This window comes from Protopterus annectens, chromosome 1.part0 (assembly GCF_019279795.1).
Source record: "Protopterus annectens isolate FY-2018-M chromosome 1.part0, PAN1.0, whole genome shotgun sequence".
Taxonomy (NCBI): Eukaryota; Metazoa; Chordata; order Ceratodontiformes; family Protopteridae; genus Protopterus; species Protopterus annectens.
The window spans coordinates 405,767,008-405,790,232 of NC_056725.1; positions in this window are offsets into that span (position 1 = coordinate 405,767,008).

Sequence of the window (23,225 nt, forward strand, 5' to 3'; positions counted from 1 at the left end):
AAGTCACCATACATTTATTTATTTATTTATTGCTTGCATTTGTTGACCGGGAAAGTCCACTGGGCCAAGAAGAGCCCATTTTCAGTGGAGGCCCAGGGAAAAGCTCCACAGAATTATATAATTACAATTCAACAGTAATACATACATAAGTAAAAGAAACAATATTGATACATAGAATGAGTAGAATATAATTTGAAAAGAAAAAAAAATAGGACATTGTTATGTTAAGTTATGTGCTGGGAAATTATGGTGGAGTACAAACAGAAAAAATCCTTAGTGAATTGCAACAGTTAAACTGTGATTACAGTAAGAGAAGGAATACAGGTGTTGGGGTTGTTAGGTGGGGTACAGTGGCATAGCCAGTGAGAGGAAAAATGTAGTTTGAGGGATTTTTTGAAGGAAGCAGGATTATTGATTGATTTGGGTAGGGGAAGGAGATTATTCCATAACTTGGAGACAGAATGAGAGTTCAGCATTTGGCCAGCTGAGAGTTTAGGTTTCTGAATGGATAATAACATTTTGTTTTCAGACCTGAGATGGCGATTTGGGTGGTAAGTGGTCAGTATGGATGTGATGGAAGGGCATGTTTCAGGTTGAAAGATTATCTTATGGGCTGTAGTTAGTTTTATATAACTAAGATGGTGAGAGGATTCAAGCCAATTTAGTTTATGGAGAGATAAGCAGTGGTGGTTGGAATATTTTGCACTGGTAGCAACTTTAGCCACTTTGTTGTAACAAATGTCCAATTTTTTTTTTTAAGGAGGATTGGAGGTTGGTGAGGATAGGGGCTCCATATAGAAGGGTAGGAAGTAGGAAGGATGAGGCTAAGGTTTTTTTTTCAGGGAGACTGAGGAAATAGTTGTGCCTATATAAGGCACCCAGTCTTTGATGTGTTTTTTTTTTATGTTATTGTGGAGGTGAAGGTCAAAAGTTAACTTGTCATCAATGATGACCCCTAGCAGTTTGGTGCTAGGGACAACTTCAATGATAGTGTTATTTTGGGCACTTACGGTGAATTGAGTTTTGTTAATAGGGCTAGATTTTGTAGGGGTAAATAGTAATAGTTTTGTTTTATTGAGGTTAAGGGCTAGGTGATTCTGGGGCATCCAGTGCTCTGTGGAGGTAAATGCTTCTTGGGTAAGATGTTGTAGTTCTGTGACAGATTTTGAGGAGCAGATTATGGTAGAGTCATCTGCATATTGGATGACTGTACTGTGTGTAAGAGTATTATGAAAGTTATTGACAAATATACTGAAAAGGAGGGGACCCTGAATTGAGCCTTGGGGAACTCCTGTTTTAGTATTAATAAATGGGGAGAAGGAGTGCTGCCACCTATTGGATTGCTGCCTGTTGCTGAGATAGTTGGTAAACCACTGTATGGTGGAGGGAGATAGGTTAAGGCTGGAGAGTTTAGTAATTAGTAGAGAGTGGGAGATGGTGTCAAATGCCTTAGATAAATCCAGAAAGAGAGCAGAGACTAAGGATCCAGCATTGTGAGCTCTGTTTACTGTGTCTAAGAAGGATATGATGGCTGTGTTTGTGCTGTGTCCAGGTCTGAAACCGTGTTGAGTGGGGGAAAGCAAATGGTGTTTTACTAGATGCCTTGACAGCTGGGAGTGGATGCATTTCTCTAATATTTTAGAGATGGGGGAACAATGACAATGGGGCAGAAATTAGAGATGTCAGGGTTATTGCCTCCTTTGTGAAGAGGGATGACAAAAGCTTTCTTCCAGATATCTGGTACACATGATTCTTGAATGGACCTGTTTAGGAGAATGCTGATTGGATAAGCAATGGAGGGGGCTACCATTTTTAAATATTCTGCAGGTAAGTTGTCAGGGACATTTGTGCAGGGTTTTAGTTTATAAAGAAGTTTCTGAATGGTTGATGTGGGAATGGGTGATAGTGAGAATGTCGTTAGGGGATTTGAAGGGTTAAGATTTGGTGGTGTTCTTCATGGGTCTGTATTGGTGAGAGGGAAGGTAGTTGTAAGTTTGGCGATGGTATCTATAAAGTATGTGTTGAAGAGTGAGGCTAGTTCATAGGAAGTTTTTTCTGGGTTTGGGCATGGGGTACTATTTGTTCCTGGGTCGAGGAGGGTGTTAATTGCTCCCGAGAATTTTTGTGAATTTTATTTATGCTGGCCTTGGAAGGTTTGTATGTATTCTTTTTTGTTTTTAACAACTAAGCTTTCAGCCTATTTCCGAAGTTGTTTATATTTCATGAGATTGGTGGGAATTTTGTTTTTTTGCCAATTTTTCCAGGCTTTGTCTCTGGATGACATGACTTGCTTTGTGTTCTTAGCTAGCCAGGAAGCATGTTTAACTTTGACTCTTTCTAATCTGAGAGGAGCAAGACTATTTAGAGTCCTGAGGAATGTGGAGTTAAAGAAATCCACAGCTTTGTTAAGAGGGAGGGATTTCAGTGGGCTCCAGTTTATTTTTTTCTGGATGTCATTGAGGGTGTTTTGGGAAAAGTGGGATAGATCTCTGGTATACCTTAATTGATGATTGTTAGGTATAGAGGTGGGCTTACGGGTTATGAATGCTGGAGCATGGTCACTAATGCTGGGAGGGAGAGTGCCTGAGGAAGACATTTTATCAGGATCAGAAACCAGGATCCAATCCAAGGTGAAGCCATTGTTTCCATTATTGCCAGGTCTGGTGATGTCGGAGATTATCTGGGAGTAACTATGGAGGTGGATGTTTATAGAGGAGTTTTTATTGGTGATATCTAGCCAGTTGATGTTAACATCACCTAGAATGATAGTTTCATTTTTTACATTATTGATAGTCCAGGCTAAAATGTCTTCAAGAACTGGAGCATTGTTGCGTGGGGGTATGTATATGACTATGATGCAAAGGCTTTTGCAGTTATTGAGTTTAAGGAAGGAAGCTAGTAGGTCAACTGAGGGAAAGGAGGGAATGGGGTTGGTATATGGAATAACAGTGTAGGTGCTTGGGAATAGTAAGGCGACACCTCCACCTTTTTTGTGGGGTCTGTCTGTTCTAAGACAGGAGTAGTTTAATGGCAAAAATTCAGAATCTTTGATATATGGTTTTAGCCATGTTTCTGTGATGGCAGTAAAGTCTGGTTTATGTTGACTTTACCCTGCATGTAGTTGGGAAATTTTTGTTTCTGATGCTTTGAAGATCAATAGTGGTGATATTTAAAGTTTTGGAAGTGTGGGGAGAATTATGAGAAGGGGGAGAGGGGCCTGGGGCCATGACAGTAGAAGGTATTTTGGACAACAAAACATTAATTTCACTACAACATTTTTAAATATATTAAGGCTTCAGTTGCTCTAGAAAACGTTAAGAGGTAGTATGTTGTTTTCAGAGAAGGCTTTGCATTTCCCTGTGGTAAACCTTATTATGTCAGATCTCAGTTTAGCTTAGATACAATATAGCAATACCACAGATTCCTTGAATTCCTGCATTTAACATAGGTAACTTATCCTAATCAATTTTCACTTGTCCACATAATTGTAAAATGAATTACTTATACTGTTCAGCTAAGAACAAATCCTGATTATGTGATGGATTATTATCAACAGTAATATGTCTTGGTCAGTTGAAATGAAGATTTTGTGGTCAGTGCAGCCAGTTGTAATAAAAAACACATATGTGTTATGTTTAAGCTCTAATCTAATTTGTCCCACCAGGGAGAGTGTGAGCAAATCCTCTGCATTCAGTAACTCTGATTTTAGTTCCACCCAGTTAGTCAGCACTACAAACAGAAGTTATATTCAGCCTGTGCACACAAGGGAGGGAGCACATTGAATGATTCACAAGTTATGCACACAAGCTATGCAAATGAAAGGTCCGTCTCTACACATTTTTGAGGAATGTCCAGATTATTTGCCTCATATTTTTGATCTGTTCCTCATAAAAATAGTGCTTTTTGACAAATCAATGGAATGATCTAAGGACTGAAGTTACTAAATAATGACATGTATTTGTATCTCAGACTTTATATCCTTCAGAAAATGCATGCTATCACAAACCCTATTATTCTAGCAACTTTCTAAGTTTATAAGAGCAATATTTAAAACCTGTCCTTATTTTTGAGCCTTTGTCCACTCATGTCAGGCGTTGTTCAGATTTCTTGTGCTAATAGGTTAAGAGGTATGTGCACTAGTAAGGAACATGTCATAGTTTAATGCTCATAACTGCTGTAGCAGTTTAGAACAACATAGCTAATGCAATCTTTCATGGCATGTTTAACCAGTAAACAAATTTGATATATATACATATATATATATATATGGGTCTACTTTGTTTAGTTGAATCTCATTTCACCCCGACCACATCGCTGAAAACAGAAATTACTGAAAACTCATTTCACTGACTTTGTATATATATGGCACTGTGTAGAGTACTGTAAGGCAAGTAAAAGTCATATGCCCTTTTCCCCACTGTAGTGTTATCCTGGCATTAGTATATATAGTTAGGGGGGTGTGGGGAGCTTAGCCCCCACCTTGTTTGTTTCATATTGTATTTTATCAAAAACTTCAAAACAATACATTTTAAACAATAGACATGACTTTTAAATTATGAAGAAAAGTAATCTTCAGCAGGCTAGCTGACTTTGTTTAAATGTATTTAAAGCTGGTACAGGTAATGGGTAATTTTAGCCACTGGAATATAGTAACTACATGCTAATTTATTTGGAGGAGGTCTTGCTGTTGCTTATTCTCCACAGTGGAGTTTTACATTTGTTTGAATTAGTGATTATATTTTGGTATGAATTAGTGTTTTTTTTTTTTTTGTCACCTAAGGATGCTGTTAAGGCAGCTATCTTTTTGTTTATTCTTGGGTGTTGCTGGAAGGGTGGGTGCACAGTTATCAGGCTTCATTTAGGCAAAAGTCTGCAGAGTGTTTTACTTTTCTGTTAGGTTGCTTCCCAGCATAGTCATGGAGTATAGGCCTGTTTGTTATCTCGTTGGTTTGCTGGTTGTGGTGGGGACATCAGTGGATAAATTTTCCTCTTGGTTTTGAGAAGCAGGATAGGGATGTGGGGAAGATATACTGCAAGGCATTGGTGGGAGCAGTGGGTTGAGAAAAGTTTGTTGTGCTGGGTAGCTTAGTTGTTTGCATTTGTGTGTTCATGGGCTTTGAGTTGCCTGCGAGTAAGGGCTGCTGACATTGAGCATGTTAAGCTGCTTTTCATTAGCCTCGTTGTGACTACTTTCTTGATTGTTTTGAGGTGGAGAGAGGACTCATTGGTATGGCTGCGGTTATATATTTAAAAAATATATACCCCCTCAAAAAAAAAAAAAGTTTATTATGGTTTCTGCTTCTTTCAGTGGTGGTTTGGGAGCTGGAGGGAGCTACGAGTTCCATGGGGGAAGGAGATTACTACCACGCATGCTCAGTATAATATTATTTAAAAAAAAAAGAGATCGTATGTGAGTGTCCTCTTTTCCAATATAATTGGTAGTCCATTGGCTTATGTTTTGAACAAATGGGTCATTTAACAAAACTTCAGTTTTAGAAAGGTGGTGGGAAAAGAAGTGTAAGACTAAAGTGAGAGCCGGGTGAGTAAAGAACCCTTTGAGTGGTGTTTTCTTGTAATACCACTTGGTTAAAACAGTTTCAACAAAAACAGTGTTAGTGTTTACAGTTTGTACAGTTACTCAATACAGTACACTCTTATGAGGTGGTAGTTTGAATAATGGAAGCATAACTCTGAGCAAGTCACTTAACCAGACAGTGTTCATTGGTCATCACTGAAAAGGGACAATTGTGTACAATGGATTTACCCAGTCAGCAAATAGGTTAAAAAAAATGAGGGTACTTGTTTAGTACCTATAAATATCTACAAGGTATTCACAGCTGGAGTTATGATTTTCAAAGTCTATTTGACAACTGCTTTCTTTTGTGGGCTATTAATAATTAATAATTTATTGCCCGCAACAGTAACCAAGTTTAACAATGCATAGGCAAGAATGCAGTTCCTACAATTGGTGGGAGAAATGAAAATGACACTGCTTATACAAAAAGTAGGGACGTAATTACATATGCCTGGAGAAATGATCATCACTGGATATAAAATGTCTGCTTTTAATAAAGTACAAAAAGTTAATGCTAAAATATTCATTAATCAAAGTTAGAGCTAAAACTGCAAACTGAGTGAATTTGTTATGATTATAATGAATGTGCTTGCAGGGAATTCTGTAAATATTGTTAATACATCGTACATGTTGTTAGTGTCTGTTTTCCTTTCTGTCTGATTTATGAGAATACGTTTTTGTCACATTAATGTGCAAAGAATCACTAAGCTTCTCAGATACTTGTTGTTCTGAGCATGACTGTCCAAACTTTTCACACACCATATTCACAACTCATTCAAGTTGTAAAATATTTATGCAAGGGAAAACTCTCCATTCTATATAAAAGTGGCCTTTATGGTGAGTACTTCACAGAATAAATGGTGCAATTATCACCTCTTTTCACACCTGGCATTACAGTTTATGTGTCAGCAAAACATTCTATGAGCCTTTACGTTAATACAAATTTAACACAGCTAAACATACTTAACAGAGGATATTGATTCTAAAGTAATAAGATAAATCATGCCAAATCAATCTCATTCTTCCTTCATGTGCTTTGTGTGGAGGGTAGGGGAACAGACCATGTTATTTATCTAGAAACTATGTAAGGGTTGGAGCTTGGCATCACAGCTTTAGGCTATTGTAATACAGTTAGTGGCTTCTGGCAAATAGTTATAGCTTACAGTTGGAAAATAATTATGAGCATCTTTTCAGAATTCACACCCGTCCAAATACCTCTCAACTGTACAGATTGTGGCAGAACACTCTTGTTCTTGTGTTTCATATGGCTAGGATTAGAAGTCCTAATATGGAGTGTTTGTGTTTTTGGCATGTAATTCAGGACCTTTTATTGTAGTGATGTACAGTAGCTGGCCTCTAGGCTTCTTAGGAGTTTGCAGAGTGTCTAGGCTTTTGGTCATTGTTTCATCTGTGTCTTATAACATTGTGGGTTTGGCCGAAGCACTGCAGTGTTCATACAGACGCTGACTGTATAGGCTATATGTCCATCAGAAGAGCACACATTTGGTGAAGACTTCATTCCTATATGAACTGAAATATTGGCCAGATTTGTATGAATAACATTGAATGCACTGGACAAATCCAAATTTTGGGCATCCTGTACTTAAGGATCAAACAACCAATTTATTAAATGTAGAAGTTGCACCTTTAAATTTTAGATATTGAATACAGTAGGGATTTATTCTAATTTCACACTTGTAAATTTCAAATCATGAAAGGCAAAGGGGGAGAAAAAAAGAAAAAAAAAAGATCTTAGTTCCCTCATTGTTTGGTTTGTCTAATTTATTGCACTGGAAGGTTGGGAGGCGTGTCTAGAGATATGTCTAGGAGATGCATGTCAAAAGAAGCATGGCATTTAGAGGAGCAATCTTTGGAAATTGAAGGCACCATGGCATCTGGACGGACAATTTTGGAATTGCAGGCACCAGCTAGAGGGCACCATGGATGTCTTGATCTCTTATGACAGTGCAACTTGTGGGGGGAGGATTACCGATATATTTTGGGAACATGCTGGTAGCCATATTATTTGTTCCTCTGTATAGTGTTATTCTGGGGTTTTGCTGTTTTGGAGTAGCTGGGTTGTAAGAAGATATAAATTAAATAGAAATAATACAACAGAGGTAAAAGGGATAGCTGAATGACTGGGGAGAGTCAGCCAGGAGGCTGAATTGTGTCAGTTGGGTAGCATGAGACCACTGGGTATTACCTCTAACTTGCACTAGGACTAGGAAACTCATAGGATTTTTTAAGAAGGTGTGGATTTCAGCTATAGTATAGACTTTTAAGGAAATAGTTTTCAGTTCTGTTACCACTGATAGCATTTAGATTGTTAAATGGAATGTTAGATTATTCGAGTAGAACTTCGGGGAACATTAGCAACTTTAACTATGAGGCATAGAACAGCAGTTAATGCATGATTAGTTTATTTATAGAATAGGCTGGTGAAAGCAATGATTCAGTTTGAACATGAACTGTTATGACCGTAAATGAAGAGTGTTCTTTAGGAGATGGTATGCCTGAGAGGTAAGGGTATGTTATGGAGGCATTTCACCATTTAGGCATCTTAACTGGCAGAGTTGTGTCCATGTTGTGTTGGAGATGCTTATAGTACAAAACACATATGGGCTGAAGCTGCTAAGGTTGCACTGTCTTGAGGATGGGGGTTGTGAGCCATTTGTAGTTGATGAATAGGGTAGGCCTCTGGAAGCACTTAGAACAGGGTAGGCCTCTGGCAGCACTTTAATGTTGTTATTATTTTGGTTATGTGTGCCAGTGATTTATACTTTTCCTTTCTATTGTAGGTGTGGAGGTGCAGAGTGGGCATCAGTTGGTGGCTTGAAGGAAGTGGGCGTAAAAGGCAGTGGAAGCTGTTGCAGTGGAAGTCCCAGTCACCAGAGTGATGCATGATGATGTCACAGATGGCGGTCAGCAGAGTGAGCAGCAGTCTCTGGCCTGGAGTAATTGGAGTTGACAAGTAATGGAACCTATATTGAATGTAAGGTGACATGTTGAAAGGAAAGCTTTAAATGTAGAATTCTGGGGTAATTGGTGTCTTAAAGATGCTGATTTGGTAGTCACATTGGATTATTCATGGGATTTGCAGTGGTTACTAATGTTGTAGGAGGATCAGGATGGGCTGTACTGTTGGGGGGATTGGTTTTTGGGTGGGCTGTCACCAGTGTAGGATGACTGAAGGAGGGATGTGAGACTTTTGACATGGGTTCAATCTAGCAGGCATCATAGTTTAGCAGCTTTTGGGGATTAAGGTTAATTTTCACTTGGTTAATATGGTAGTCATGTGGGTAGTGGGTGTTGCTATCTGAGGCATGTTAGGTTAGAGGGACTGGATGAGTATTGCAGGAGTCATATGGTGAGGGTGTTGTGAGTTGGGTCAAATGGTGTTGCGGTTGTCAGGGGATAGGAGATTGGTGGGATGGATTCTCGAGTTTATTCGTTTAAGTGCATGAACAAGGTATGGATTTCTGTTGGGGAAGGAGGATTTACCTGCAACTGCTACAGTTGTAGGAGTTTTAGGGTTAGGTTAATGTCTAAATCTGGAGTGGTGGTGCATATGCTGTAATGTTTATGCTAGGTTTAGTGTGAAGGTTAGTGGATATTGGCACTGCCATGTTGATCGTAAGGGGTGGTTTTGCAAATAGGGGGTCATGGGGCCATGATTGGTGTGGTCTTTCATGGGATTGAAGTCATTAATAAGGTGGCTTTGGATGTCAGATGTTCATTGCTTTATAAGGGTAGTGGGTATGATGCCAGGATGGCTATGCAATTGATTCATTATAAAAATAATGTTCATTTAACCAACAGTAGATCCGTGGGGTGGAACAGGGTAGCTGCAGTTGGGCATGATGGCATGTCAGTTACATGACCTTATTTTGGGCTGCATTGGACTTCCTAGATTTCTGGTGGATTAAATGGTAGGTATACACATGGATATAGGATATCAGTCATTTTGAGGGTGGCTTGTTGGTCAGAACATGTTAGGATGACATTGAATGTTATATCAGAAAGTTGATAATGTGGATAGCTACAGCACTGATTGGAAGGGGGTTTTCACTTTTGAATATTAATAGGTACATTGGGCAGTTAAACAGGGCTGCAGTCAGACATGATGGTGCAATTGTTCTAGTGTGTGTTTTCTTAGCGCAGGTTTAGTGTTTTGGTGGTGCAAGTGGCAGATAATGAGCTGGAAATCATTGTGGAGCTATTACTGGTAGTTAAGTGAGAGTCTAGTTTAAGATTCAAGGGTTATGCTTCATTATGAGGTTATAGCTGGTAAATTTTGCATTTGGAAGGGATCTGTTTTTTTTTTCCAGCCATTTAAAAATTGGCCACATTTGATAATTATGTGATAGGGTCAAGAGGTGCTGACACAGATCCAGTTTGGATGGAAAGGATGGTGTCCACTGAATGACGCTTGGATTAAGTCCTTTTAATGAGCCAGTGGGTTGTTGAATGTTTGGTAGGAGAGAGGGGGAACAGCCTGGTCAGGCTGGTGGTCAGAGAAGAGGGGCAGGCTTGCTCTCTTCTGTCCCCCTCTGGGGTTGGATGTTCATTTCAATGAGTTGGAAAAGGAAAGAAAGTAGTTGGACACTGCTTGGTAAATAAAATAAGCGAGCGGTGGTAAGGATGCTGCTTATTTGGTTGGATGTGTAATTCAATAAATGGTAAATGAAGTAAGAATTGGGACGCTGCTTCATAAATAAAGTAAGTGAGTAGAGGTATGAACACTGCTTACTGGGTCAGGATGAGTGCACGCCGTCCTGCTTAACCTTATCTGGATGTTTATGCTGTGATTAAATAATATACTATGTTCCAGTTGTAATTAATAAATGTTGGTTAACAAGTTATGTTTATGGAAGTTTACTAAAGGTCGTCAAATGCCATTGGGTGTGATGTGTTTATTGAAGGGGACCGGGACAATTATTAGTGCAACTGCTGAGCTTTATATGAAAAATAGAGCTACTCAGGATTTCCTCTTCTCTCACGACAGCATGATTTCAGATTTGGTATATGTTAGTAGTGAGGGTATGGAGTACAGCTCACCACATTACTGTCTTATCACCTACAAAGACACTTTTTGTGCTTTTTTAGTATTGAATACTGTTTGCAGTTAGGAGTGCTCACTCATTTATGAGCATGATTGTGTGAAGCTATCACAAATGAGTCAATAGTGTGGCAATGAGGCAAGATACACAAGTGTGTGTGTGTGTGTGTGTGTGTGTGTGTGTGTGTGTGTGTGTGTGTGTGTGTGTGTGTGTGTGTGTGTGTGTGTGTGTGTGTGTGTGTGTGTGTGTGTGTGCGTGTGATTGTATTTTAAGGCAAGACTAAGTATTAATAAATCCAAACTGATCCAAAAACAATTTCTGAGCAAAAGGATGAGGAAGAAGGAAGTCCTTCATTTCCATGATGCTCTGAAGCCCCAAGTTTAAAGACATCATCAGATTTATTCAGAAGAAAGTAGATGGTCATCTGATACAATCTTCTTTCCAAAATGATCCAGAGGGATGCAGAATGTAAGAAAATGCCACTGTTTTGGGTGGGTCTTGATGCAAGGAAAACATTTGACAGAGTAATCTGCGTTTTATGAGCAGGCAATAGAAGTATTTGCATTTCCTGATGAAATTATAAGGCTGATAAGAAGGATATATGAAGGATTGGAGGCGGGTTCCTCTCTGATAATTTCTGTTTGAACAGAAGAACCAGACAGGAGTGTCATCTTTCCCATTTGTTATTTGAACCATTCATCAAGAAAATAGGGGAAACAGAAATTCAAGGATATAACTGGTATGGTAGTCAAAAAGCTGGCTTTATTTGAAGAGGATATTATTTTATATCTGTTAAAAACAGAAAAGGAAATCTCAGTGTTGTGGAACATTTTGAGACAGTTTTCGGTCTTTTAGGGATACAAAATAAATGAAGCTAAAACAAAGACAATATATGTACCCACACACAAATTTGTTCAGTAATATCCATATTTATGAGGACATGATAAAATAAGCTACTTAAGAGTATTCATAAAAGTAGAAAAAGGAGGTACCAGACAACGGCTGCAAGTAACATAAAACACTTTTTAATCCAAAGACAAATGACAGGTGAGCACTTTCATGGACTAAGCCACTCCATCAGACAATGTAATGAAAAGCTCTTCAGGTTATATACCCAACAATTCAATTAATTATGCTAATGTATAACCCTTCCCTCCTGCCTTAAAGTCATATTACATTCAGCATGAACTCTTCTCCAGATAAAACTCAAATGCAAAATTTCTTTCTAAAAAACACTTAATAACATTAACATACATAATAAATCAAAACTGAACTTTCTATACACAAAATTCTCATAATAACATCACTGTAACAGTATTATAACATAACTCAATAAAAATACAAGTTTAAAAAACAACTACTTTTTTAGGTTTTTAGCTAATAATATGGGCTTAATATTCAGTTTATCATTGAGACCCTTTCCCATATTCGCCCTGGGTCTCACTATTCATTCTAGTTCCTTAGTCTCTGTCTTCAACTTGACATTTCCCCCTCTACAGTTATTAACAACCCTGTCAATTACCATGAAATGAAAAGAGTATGGATTAAAAAGGAGTCTGTTGTGATAGCTAAGGATATGTGGGAACAGACTAAACAAAAGATAATACAAAAACTAAGAAACTGAATGTTCTGTTTTTTGGATACGGCTAGCAAGATACAAGCAGTTAAAATGTTTTTAGTCCCTTTGGTTTTATATACAAGTCAAGCATATTTTTAATAATGAGAAGAGAAGTTGTGGACAGCAGTTAATAAAGAGCTGAAGGATCGTATCTGGGAGGGGATGAGTGCAAGAGTCAAGTGGGATAAGTTGATTCTTCCAATACTCCAAGGTGGTTTGGGATTACCTGATTTGAAGAGGTATTCAAGAGCTACACTGTTAAGGCTCATACGCATAGGACAGACAGAAAGCTATAATTCAAAGTGGAAAGAGATGATGATGATGATATGGGCAAAAGCTCAAGAAATGAGGAAAGACTGAAATTTTGGATGCAGATCCATAAGGAGAACAACAATAACCACACAGAATATTATATTCATAAAGTAGCAGAAAGTATTCTAAGGACTAAGCTAATACTGAAATGGAGAAAGGAAATTCTGCCCATAGGGATGACTGCAATTAGGGATACAGAAAAAAGGCAAGAGGGAGCTGGAATTTATTGGAGAAAACTGGCAAAGGAACCAAGGTATCGAGAGCAAATAATTAGAGAGGAAAAAGTAATAGAATGGGAAGCTGCCAAGAATTTATTTGGTCTGCAGGCTACAGATTGCCTTCACTAAAGGATTGATATCACAGTATAGGCAAAGCAAAAAATAGGGGGATCCTAAGTGAAATACCAACCTTGATAGAGTTTTAGTATAATCTAGAACAGAAGCTGCTGTTAAAAAGGGATAATTAGTAGATCACATAAAATATGGCATAATAACTATAAGAATCAATCAGAAGAGTTTAGAAAGGATTGGAAAGAGAGACTGGATAAGCAATTCACAAAGAAACAATGAGGGGATATATGTATGTCTCTGCAACAAAATCTAGAAGATTTCTGATCTTTGCTCGCAAGTGTTTACATGGGTATTTTCATACCTCAAGTTTACTACAGAGTATTTTTCCTCAGGTAGATAGCAAATGTTGGAGGTATGATGGGGCAAAAAGAGGTAATTGGGAACACATTTTCTGGGAGTAATTAATTGGCAGACATTAAATATTTACAGCAGACTATTATATCATAAATACTGGGTGAGCAAATTCGTATAACTAAAGAATTAATTTTTGGGCTATAATATAGAATCTGAATCTCCTAGACACAGTAAAGCCTTGTTGAGTCTAATTATGGTGTCTGCCAAAAATGCAATTACTAGAAAATAGAAATCAAAGTCTAAACCAACTGTTCTTGAAGTAATGAATATAGTAACATAGATAAAAAAACCTCGAAATGGGAAAAGGGTAGGAGTTTGTACCCCAGAATACTGCCACTATGGAAACATTTCTTCAGTTCTGTGAACACAAGATATCCAAGCAACTTCATGAACCAAGACACCACTTTCACAATTTGTGTAAGGAAGAAAGAGAAGCCTTGTGGGAATTAAAGGAGAATGGTGATATAGTGATAAGACCAGCTGATAAAGGAGGTGGAATTCTGTTAATTGATCAACGTGATTACTGTGAAAAGATGATGCAGATGTTGAAAGATGAAGAGACATATATTATTATCAATAGGCTACAAGTTACTATGATGATCAATGATATTAAGATCAAATTATAGGCCTTCCTTCAATCCAACAGAATTTCACAATATCTACTTAATTATTTTATCACAGAACATTCCATCATTCCAAGTATCAATGGTCTCCTTAAAATACATAAAAATTGAAACAACCCCCCAATGCATCCCATCATTTCAGGAAATGGATGGGTAACTGAGCTGTTATCGATTTATACAGAAAAACAGCTTAAGCAGGCCATGCAACAGGCATCAACAGTTATTAAGGATACTGCACACTTCCTCGATACATTATATGACTATATGAATATGATAGGGAAGGAAGTCCATCATCTCATGGTAACATTAGATGATCATAGTCTTTTTGCTGTTACTTGACCTCTCTAAAGCCTTTGACACTATCTCTCACAAACTTCTTCTAACTAAACTCTCTCAGCTCAACCTATCTTCTTCCACTTTGAACTGGTTCTCCAGTTACTTATCTAATAGATATCAATCAGTCAAATGGAAAAAGGCCGCCTCCTCTTTCCTTGCTACCCCAACTGGAGTTCCCCAAGGTTCCATACTAGGTCCTCTCCTTTCAATATATTCATAAATGACTTCCGTAATTCTATCCCTTTCTCAAATATCATTCAATATGCAGATGATTCAACTATTATCTGCTCTGCAACATCCCTCCCTATGCTGCAAAAGCTAACACAAGACGCATTCTCAATCACAGAACAATGGATGAAAAAAAATCACCTAGCACTAAATGCCTCTTAAACCAAATTAATGGTATTCACTTTCTCCAAAATCACCTCTATCAATACAAACACTTTTTTATCACTAGTCATAACAACACATCTCTGGAATTGGTGTCTGAGACAAAATTACTTGGGGTCCAAATTGATAATAAGCTTAAATTCAACTCCCACCTACAACTAAATATAAAAAAAAACATCAAAAATTAGGCATGCTCTACCGACAAAATCGTTACCTCACACCATCCACTAAAATCACTCTCACTACCTCATTTCTTATCCCCTCACTTCTCTATGGAGCCCCACTCTTAACTAACCTTCAATCTTCCCTTAAAACATAACTTTCCTCATGCTACAACAAAATTGCCAAATTCGCTACTAGCCACAAATCATCTAGCACCACTGTTCTTCTCTCCACAAACTAAAATGGCTAGAACTATCCAATCATCTCACCTACACTCAACTGACTCTTGCACATAAACTCATTTTCAACCCCTTACTGTGTCCATCCCTATCCTCTGCCTTTAAAATGCACCTACCTAACAGAGTACTAAGATCTAACAACCAAAACCTAATAGAAATATACAAACCAACCCGTCCCTCTGGAACTCTCTACCACCATCCATTCGTACCATCTCCAACCACTTTACATTCAAAAAATCTCTTCACTCTCACCTATCATCCCAGTGGGAATGCTCCTGTTCTCATCCATCATAATCTATACTAGCAAACGTTTTCCCCTCCTTTCTGGCAACTTCCCATACTGCCTCTCCTAACTCATGCATTCTCTGCTAGTACTAACTGAACATTCTCTCAAAACTGTATCATAATGTCATATTTTCATGTTTCCTAAAAGTTAATGACCTCTCAGTACTTATATTATAATGTTTCTATTCTAAGTATGAATTTTCTGTAACAATAATCACCAGTCTGTACTATTTATAACATCAAGCTCTAAGCTGTAACACTTGTAATTAGTGTATTTTAACCAAAAACCTATTTGCAACCTTGTTTCTAGAACTACATTAATTGTAATGTCATACTCCAAGCTGTATCACTTGTAAATATTGTATTTTAACCATAACCTAATTGTAACCTGGTTTCTAGAACTACATTACTTGTAATGTCATACTCTAAGCTGTATCACTTGTAAATATTGTAATTTTAATGTATAACCTATTGTAACCTTGTTAATGGAGCTTTTCTCCCCAGGACTCCATTGAAAATGGGTTCATCTTGGCCCAATGGACTATCCTGGTAAACCAACTGCAAATAAATAAATAAAATAAATAAATAAAAATACCTAACAACTATGGTATGGCATCCCTCAAGCATTATTTGGAAGAAAATAATGACTGAATATGAAAGACTAGAGCTTATATGCTCTCTTCTAAAATTAGTTCTAAAAAAACAACATATTTTGATAAAAATATATCTTGACAAAGATCGGGTCTTGCAATGGGCACACCCTGTGCCAAAGGTTATGCCAATCTAGTATTGACTGACTGGGAAGCATCTTTTGTGCTAAATGAAAACAATCCTTATTTATCATCCCTTAAATTTTATAAACTATTTGTGGACGACACATATTTACTATGGGGAGATATACTGGAACAACTTAAAACTTTCATTGGATATTTAGAAACAATTACTGACTTTCTAAAATTCACCTTGCATTATTCTTACTTGAACATTGATTTTCTAGATGTTAGACTGTTCATGAATGGGAAAGGTAATATCAGCGCATGACTTTATAGAAAAGAATGTAGAAAGAATAATCTCCTGAGTAGGAACAGTACGCATCCCCAACACATTTTTTCTAATGTGATAAGGAATCAAATATGCAGATTTTTCCAGATTACATACAAAAAGATGAAGATTACTTTTCAGCTATGAATACGCTGGAGAATGAGCTTAAAGACAGGGGTTACACAAAAACAGAGATAGATAAATGAAAATGATCAGTGAGATAAGTAGTACAAAGACTAAACCATACTTTATTAAATCAAGAAATGGTTTGTCTCTATCAATAGTTATTAATCCCGCATCGGATGGTATCCCTTACCCTGCTTATTCATCTAGGCAGAAGAATAGACTTGTTCTGACTTATGCTACTGATATTAAATATATATGAGATATTGTTAAGAATAATTGGAAGATCCTGATGCTTGATTCAGTTTTTAAAGGACATTGGTGGTTTCAAAGGAATAAAAACTTAAAACAGTAGCTTTGTTATTCTACACATCCAATAGATAATGTAAGTTCTGACAGGATAGGCACGTATCCATTTTGAACATGTTCATGCTGTAAGTATATTTCAAGCAAGAATGCATTTTTACATCCTACTTTTGGCACAAATATATTTGTCAAACCTATGCAGACTGCACAAATAAACATGTATATACTACTAGCTATGAGTTGTCAGTGTTTGTATCTTGAAAAACTGGCAGACAACTGAAAGAGCACATTTCTTAACACATCAGTGACATTAAGTTAAAAGATATGAAGAATCCCTTATCAAAACATATTGTACAGAATCCAGGACATTACTTTTGTTTTTTGATATTACAAGTGTTACAAGAAAATGTTGATGGGGCAATATTACAATGCACACAGAACAAACTGAGATGAAATGGATAGCACAATTACAGGCATACACGTTTCCTGAGCTTAATTCCAATTTATCAGTCAAACCCAGTATTTTATTGACTATTGAGAAAGGAGTGCCTGAAAAGGGGATTGTTCATTCGCTATGTCCTTTCTATACATATGTCATCATGATTTAAATGGCAGATCTGAAGAAGGGTTCGATACAAACCCGAAAGCGCTTATATTGCTTGTTTTATTTATATATATATATATATATATATATATATATATATATATTATATACATACACACACACACACACATACACACACACACACACACACATATATTTATTTATATATATATATATATATATATATATATATATATAGATAGATATAACTATATATATATATATATATATATATATATATATATATATATATAGATATAGATATATATATATATATATATATATATATATATATATATATGTGTGTGTGTGTGTGTGTGTGTGTATACCAGTTTTACTTATAAACCAAAAACTTTCCAATCCTTTTTATTTTCTGAAAATAGTTACTTTCATTATCTAATATTTAAGCATTCTATATTAATTAAGTTACATGTTCCCTAATGCAATGTGTTTTTCTCATTAACCTCTATAACCAGCAGCATGTTGAAAGATACAGGTGATTTTTTACAACAGCTACCTGAATATCATGAGTCCTATAATATACCCACACATGACATTTTAGTAACCTTAGATGTCAAGTCACTGTTTACATGCATTCCGAATCAACTAGGGATTCATTTTATTAAGGAATACCTTAATAAGCATTCTAGTTTTTCTACAGGTTTGACTAGTTTAATATGTTTCTTCACAGAATTGATTTTGGAGAACAATGTATTTTTATATGACAACACTTATTATTTACAGAACACAGGAGTGGCCATGGGCACTTCCTGTGCAAATTCCTATGCTAATTTAGTTATGGCACACTGGGAAACAACATATGTATTGGAATGTGCTAGATTCAGGAATTACATAGGATTCTACAAACATTTTGTGGATGATGTCTTTATGTTATGGACAGGAGATTGGAATAGCCTACATATGTTTCTTGAATATATTAATACAACCACTGTTTTTTAAAGTTTACTATGACATCCTCAGAAGATAAAATAGACTTTTTAGATGTGTCTATTAGTAAATTAGAAGGGGGTATGATACCCAAATGTATTGTAAACCTTGTTGGAAGAATAGTATCTTGCATAGAACTAGCATGCATCCTCCCCACATATTTCAGAACATAGTAAAAGGGTAGATGTTTCACATATCTAGACTGACTAAAGACAAAGAATTATTTAATTTACATACAGATACATTTTTACGAGACTTATCTGATAGAGGCTATAAGGTATCTAAATATGAGAAAGAAATTGATCTAATTAAAAAAGAAAGGAAAAGTAGAGCAAGACCTTATTTCTCTAGTAAGAAAGAACAAATTTTGAACAACACAAAAGGCTTCCACGAAGAAAAACATTGTAAACTCACTTTGACATATACATCAGATGTAAAGGATATTGAAGGAATCATCCAAAAACATTGGTATATACTTTCAGCTGATGAGAAGTTATCATGGATAGCAGAAATATATCTGCACCTCATATATAAAAACAGTAACTCAATTAAACAACTAGTGTGTCATAAAAATCCCTCCATGTTTACTAGAATTGAAGGTGCCAAGAGTGGCACTTATAGCTATGGCACTTGCAACTACTGTAATTACATGGCCAATACTATTGGAATCTCCTGGTGTTCTGGCTGGTGTGATTCTCAAACAATCTGGAAATATATTGCTGATTGATAAGTATATTTCTTGGCATTTTAACCTTTCAGAGTTCTGCATTGTCTTAATTTTGCCTGACTGAATTATTGTTTGCCTGACTGAATTAATTTATATATTTTCTGGCATTGTTTTACATTTCTCATCTATCCTGAAACTGCTCCCCCCCCCCCATTTCTGAGGTGGAGTTTATAAAACTGGTCTAACAGCTTTTGTGTTATCTGGTTGCTTCAAGGCTTGCTGATTTAAAAATAGTTTCTGTTTGTAAACTCTTGCATACACTGTTGGAAACTCCTGGTGATCTGGCTGGTGTGATTCTCAAACAATCTGGAAATATATCGCTGATTGATAAGTATATTTCTTGGCATTTTAACCTTTCAGAGTTCTGCATTGTCTTAATTTTACCTGAATGAATTATTGTTTGCCTGACTGAATTATTTTATATATTTTTTGGCATTGTTTTATGTTTCTCATCTGTCCTGAAACTGTAGAGTTGTTATAGTTGGTGGCTTTGCAGTTGCCAGCCACTACTGTGATTTGATTTGGGACACCCATCCCAGTCTGGTGTTCACTCTACTTAATACAGAGAGAACATTTGAATAGGCCAACCCACATAGGTTCTTAACCTTGAATTTTTCTTCTGCTCCTCCTTCCTCTCTCCTTGCGCTTTACTAAAAAAAAAATAAATTGCACTTTATTTTGCTTTTACCTCTTCTTAAAAGTACTCAATTGTATTTATTCTGCTACATTTATTGCTGCTTGTTAGTAGCCTGATTAAATTGTAACTGTTTTTCTAAGCCTTTGGTTGAAGCACTTGGGCTTCAGACCAGTTGTTTTACATTAAGACGGTTTGTGGTCTGCACTGTTGTTGCAGGACAGGTAGCTTACATCCTTCTAGGTTGGGAGTTGCTGATTGAAGACTTAGTGTCTGTTATTCTAAAAGCATATTAGATCTGGTTTAAGCCCTTGGGCTTTGGGCCAATTATTTTACATTAAGAAGGTGTGGTCTGCACTCTTGTTGGAGTAGAGGGTAGATTCTGCCCTTCTGACCTGGGAGTTTCTGGTTAAAGGCTTATTGTGCCTGTTTATTTGAACTATTTCTTTCTGAAATTGGTATGTCTTGTTTGCTGTAGCATAGACTAAATTCAGACCTGCTGAATCTAGCCCTGTTTGTATAACTTGAGCACTAATCCAGACTATCGTTTTTTGGTGACATTTCTCCTGCACCCTAGTGGCTGGAGTGTGCAGTTAGAACTTGTCTGATTGAAGACTGCTAGAACGGGACTCGGTTTTTAACTTTTTATTGGTTAATGTGTTTAAATCAGTTTGCTCATTTGCTACTGTTATATTAAAAAAATATATATTTTATGCATTGCTGCTTAGCTAGAGTTAAACTATTCCTGGAACCATAAATTCTGCTCTTCAAATTTCCCCTTAGAACTAGACAGTTTTTTTAGTTTTAGCACTCAAATCTGTTTCTTTGAGTTAAGCACTTGTTCAGAACTCGTTGTAAGCACTAAATAAGCTACAAATTACTACAGCACTCAACTTTCCTCACTTGTCTAGAGGAAAATAGTTTTTAGTACTTAATAAATAAGCACATATCCATGCATGTCTAAGGGTCAGCTCCCAATGTTTTCTCCTGTCTACCTGATGAATCTGGGCATCTTGGCACAATGCAACAACTGCCTCATGTACACAGACAACCCTCTCCTCCTACCAACCAACACTACAACCTGTGAGAGATGCACTTATATAGCCAAACTGGAAGCAAAGCTCTCTTCACCCAAGACTGGACTAGACAGTCAAGAGGAGAAGGTAAACACTTGCACCACACCACACTCATCACATAGTCCCTCAAAACCTACACCACCAAAACACAAACATAGCAACACAAAACACACAGCTACATTCGTGGAGGCTGTCAATAAAAATCTGCTCAAGCAACAGTGACCTCCAAAGCAGAAATGCATGCAACCTCCACCCCCAACACAACCCAAATGACACATAGCCCACAAACTCAGTGTGCCACTCAACCACAGCCCATAAGGCATAACAATGTACCCAGCACACTAGTCATAGGTGACTCTATAGTCAGGCACATTGATGTTCCACTCACCAGGCTAAACAAGGAGAAAGTTACTGTCACCTGCCTGTCAGGTGCCAGGATCCAACGCATAATGCATGCACACAGGTCACTCCACAACAAGTACAAATGTGACTCTGCCATTGCCCATGTTGGTGTGAATGACCTGAGATGTACTTCCCTGGACTACATAAAAAGAGACATGGAGGAGCTCTCCAGTCTTGTAGCCCAGGCAGGTATGACGCTAGCCCTGAGTAGCATCCTGCCATCACCTAGAATGATACCACAGTACAAGGACAAAATGATTGACTTCAACAATTAGCTAAGCTTCAGGTGTCATTCTAAGGGGATCCAGTATCTGTCTGCCTAGGATGACATGCTCGACAGACCACGATGCTTTGCCAGAGATGGCCTGCACCTGTCGCCCTTGGGATTCCGGATACTGGCTAAGGCTCTTGCCACCCCTATAGTGCCTTTTTTAGGCAAGGTTCAAATGACAAATTCACCACCATAACAGGTACAAGCAAGCAAAATCTGAGGGTAATGTACTCAATGCTAAAAGTCTAAACCTCAAAATGCATTCACTCAAGGCACTCCTTAAAATGGAGAACATCAACATCTGTGTAGTGACAGAGATCTAGTTCAAGGCTCTAGAGGGCACCCCTGCATTACCAGGCTATAATTCATACCACACCTTTCGGCCACCTAACCCGGACAGAAACACTAAAGGTGGAGGCGTGTCCATATTCATTAAGGATATCCACACCTCCAGGCTAGTTGCTCAACATAATGCATCCAAGATTATCCAAGTGCAACTAACTCTGGGCAAGACCGCAATCCAAATTGTAACTTACTACAGATTCCCCCACCATGGCTCAGGATTCCCACTCCTAATTTCTTGATACACTGGAAAATATTAGGGTACAACCCAACACCCTAATAATGGGCAATTTCAGCTACCCCACTATTAACTGGGAAAACTACTCATGTATCAACTGTTTTGCTCAACGTTTTCTGGAATTTATAAATTCCAACGCCTTGGATCAACTTATCCACACCCCCACCAAGGGCAGCAGTATCCTAGACCTGGTTATTACCAACATAGGCAACCGGTGTTCCACACCAGAGGTCAGTTCCTCATTGGTCAGATCCGAGCACAAGCTAATCAGCCAAGACATCTACATCCCCCATTAGGGAAACCACAGTAAAAAAAATTCTCCAAAGCCAACTTCACGCTTCTTAAGACAGAAGTGGCAAACTTCACGACACCCATGCAAACAGACAATAGAGGTATGACTGCTGAATCCTACACAAATGCACTTTATAAGCACTTACCCAAGTGCATGGATTGTGCTATCCCTAACAGAACCAAGATGCTATCCTCCAAAAAAAGGAAGCCAATCTGGTGGTCCCCTGCCATAAACAAACTCTACAACAGAAGAAAGAAACTGTTGCAAAAAAGAGTAAAATCCCATGACTGGAAGAACTCCCTGGTCAGCCTCAGTAAGAAGCTGAGATCCTTCATAAAATCCTCTAAAGCTAGTTATGAAAACAAAATCACCACTGATTCTAAAGACAACCACAAAGCATTCTATAGCTATGTCAAGAACCTCAATGGCAACACTCAGATCTGCTCTGAGTTACAGCACAATGGCACTAAATATACAGAACCAACTGATATTGCCAACATCCTGACAGATAGGTTCAGTGCTAACTTTACCCCCCCCCCCCACACACACACTCCCTAAAGGGCCCATCTCTATACCAGAATAATACAAAGTTCCTGAAATCACAGCTGCACAGATAAAAACATACTCTCCAAAGCCAAGAACACACAGCATCCATGGGACCTGACAACATCCCAGGCTGCATTCTATATGAACTACAAAATGAACTGACACCCCACCTAAGCACCACATTCAATCATAGCCTCACCTCAGGCTTTGTGGCCATTGAATGGTGCACAGTGACAGTTATCCCACTTCACAAAAGAGGAGCCACCACGGACCCTGGGAACTACCGCCCCAATAGCCTAATGAGCCTGGTCTGCAAGGCCATGGAACGTATCATCATGGAACTTATAAACAAAGACATTGGTAATCTC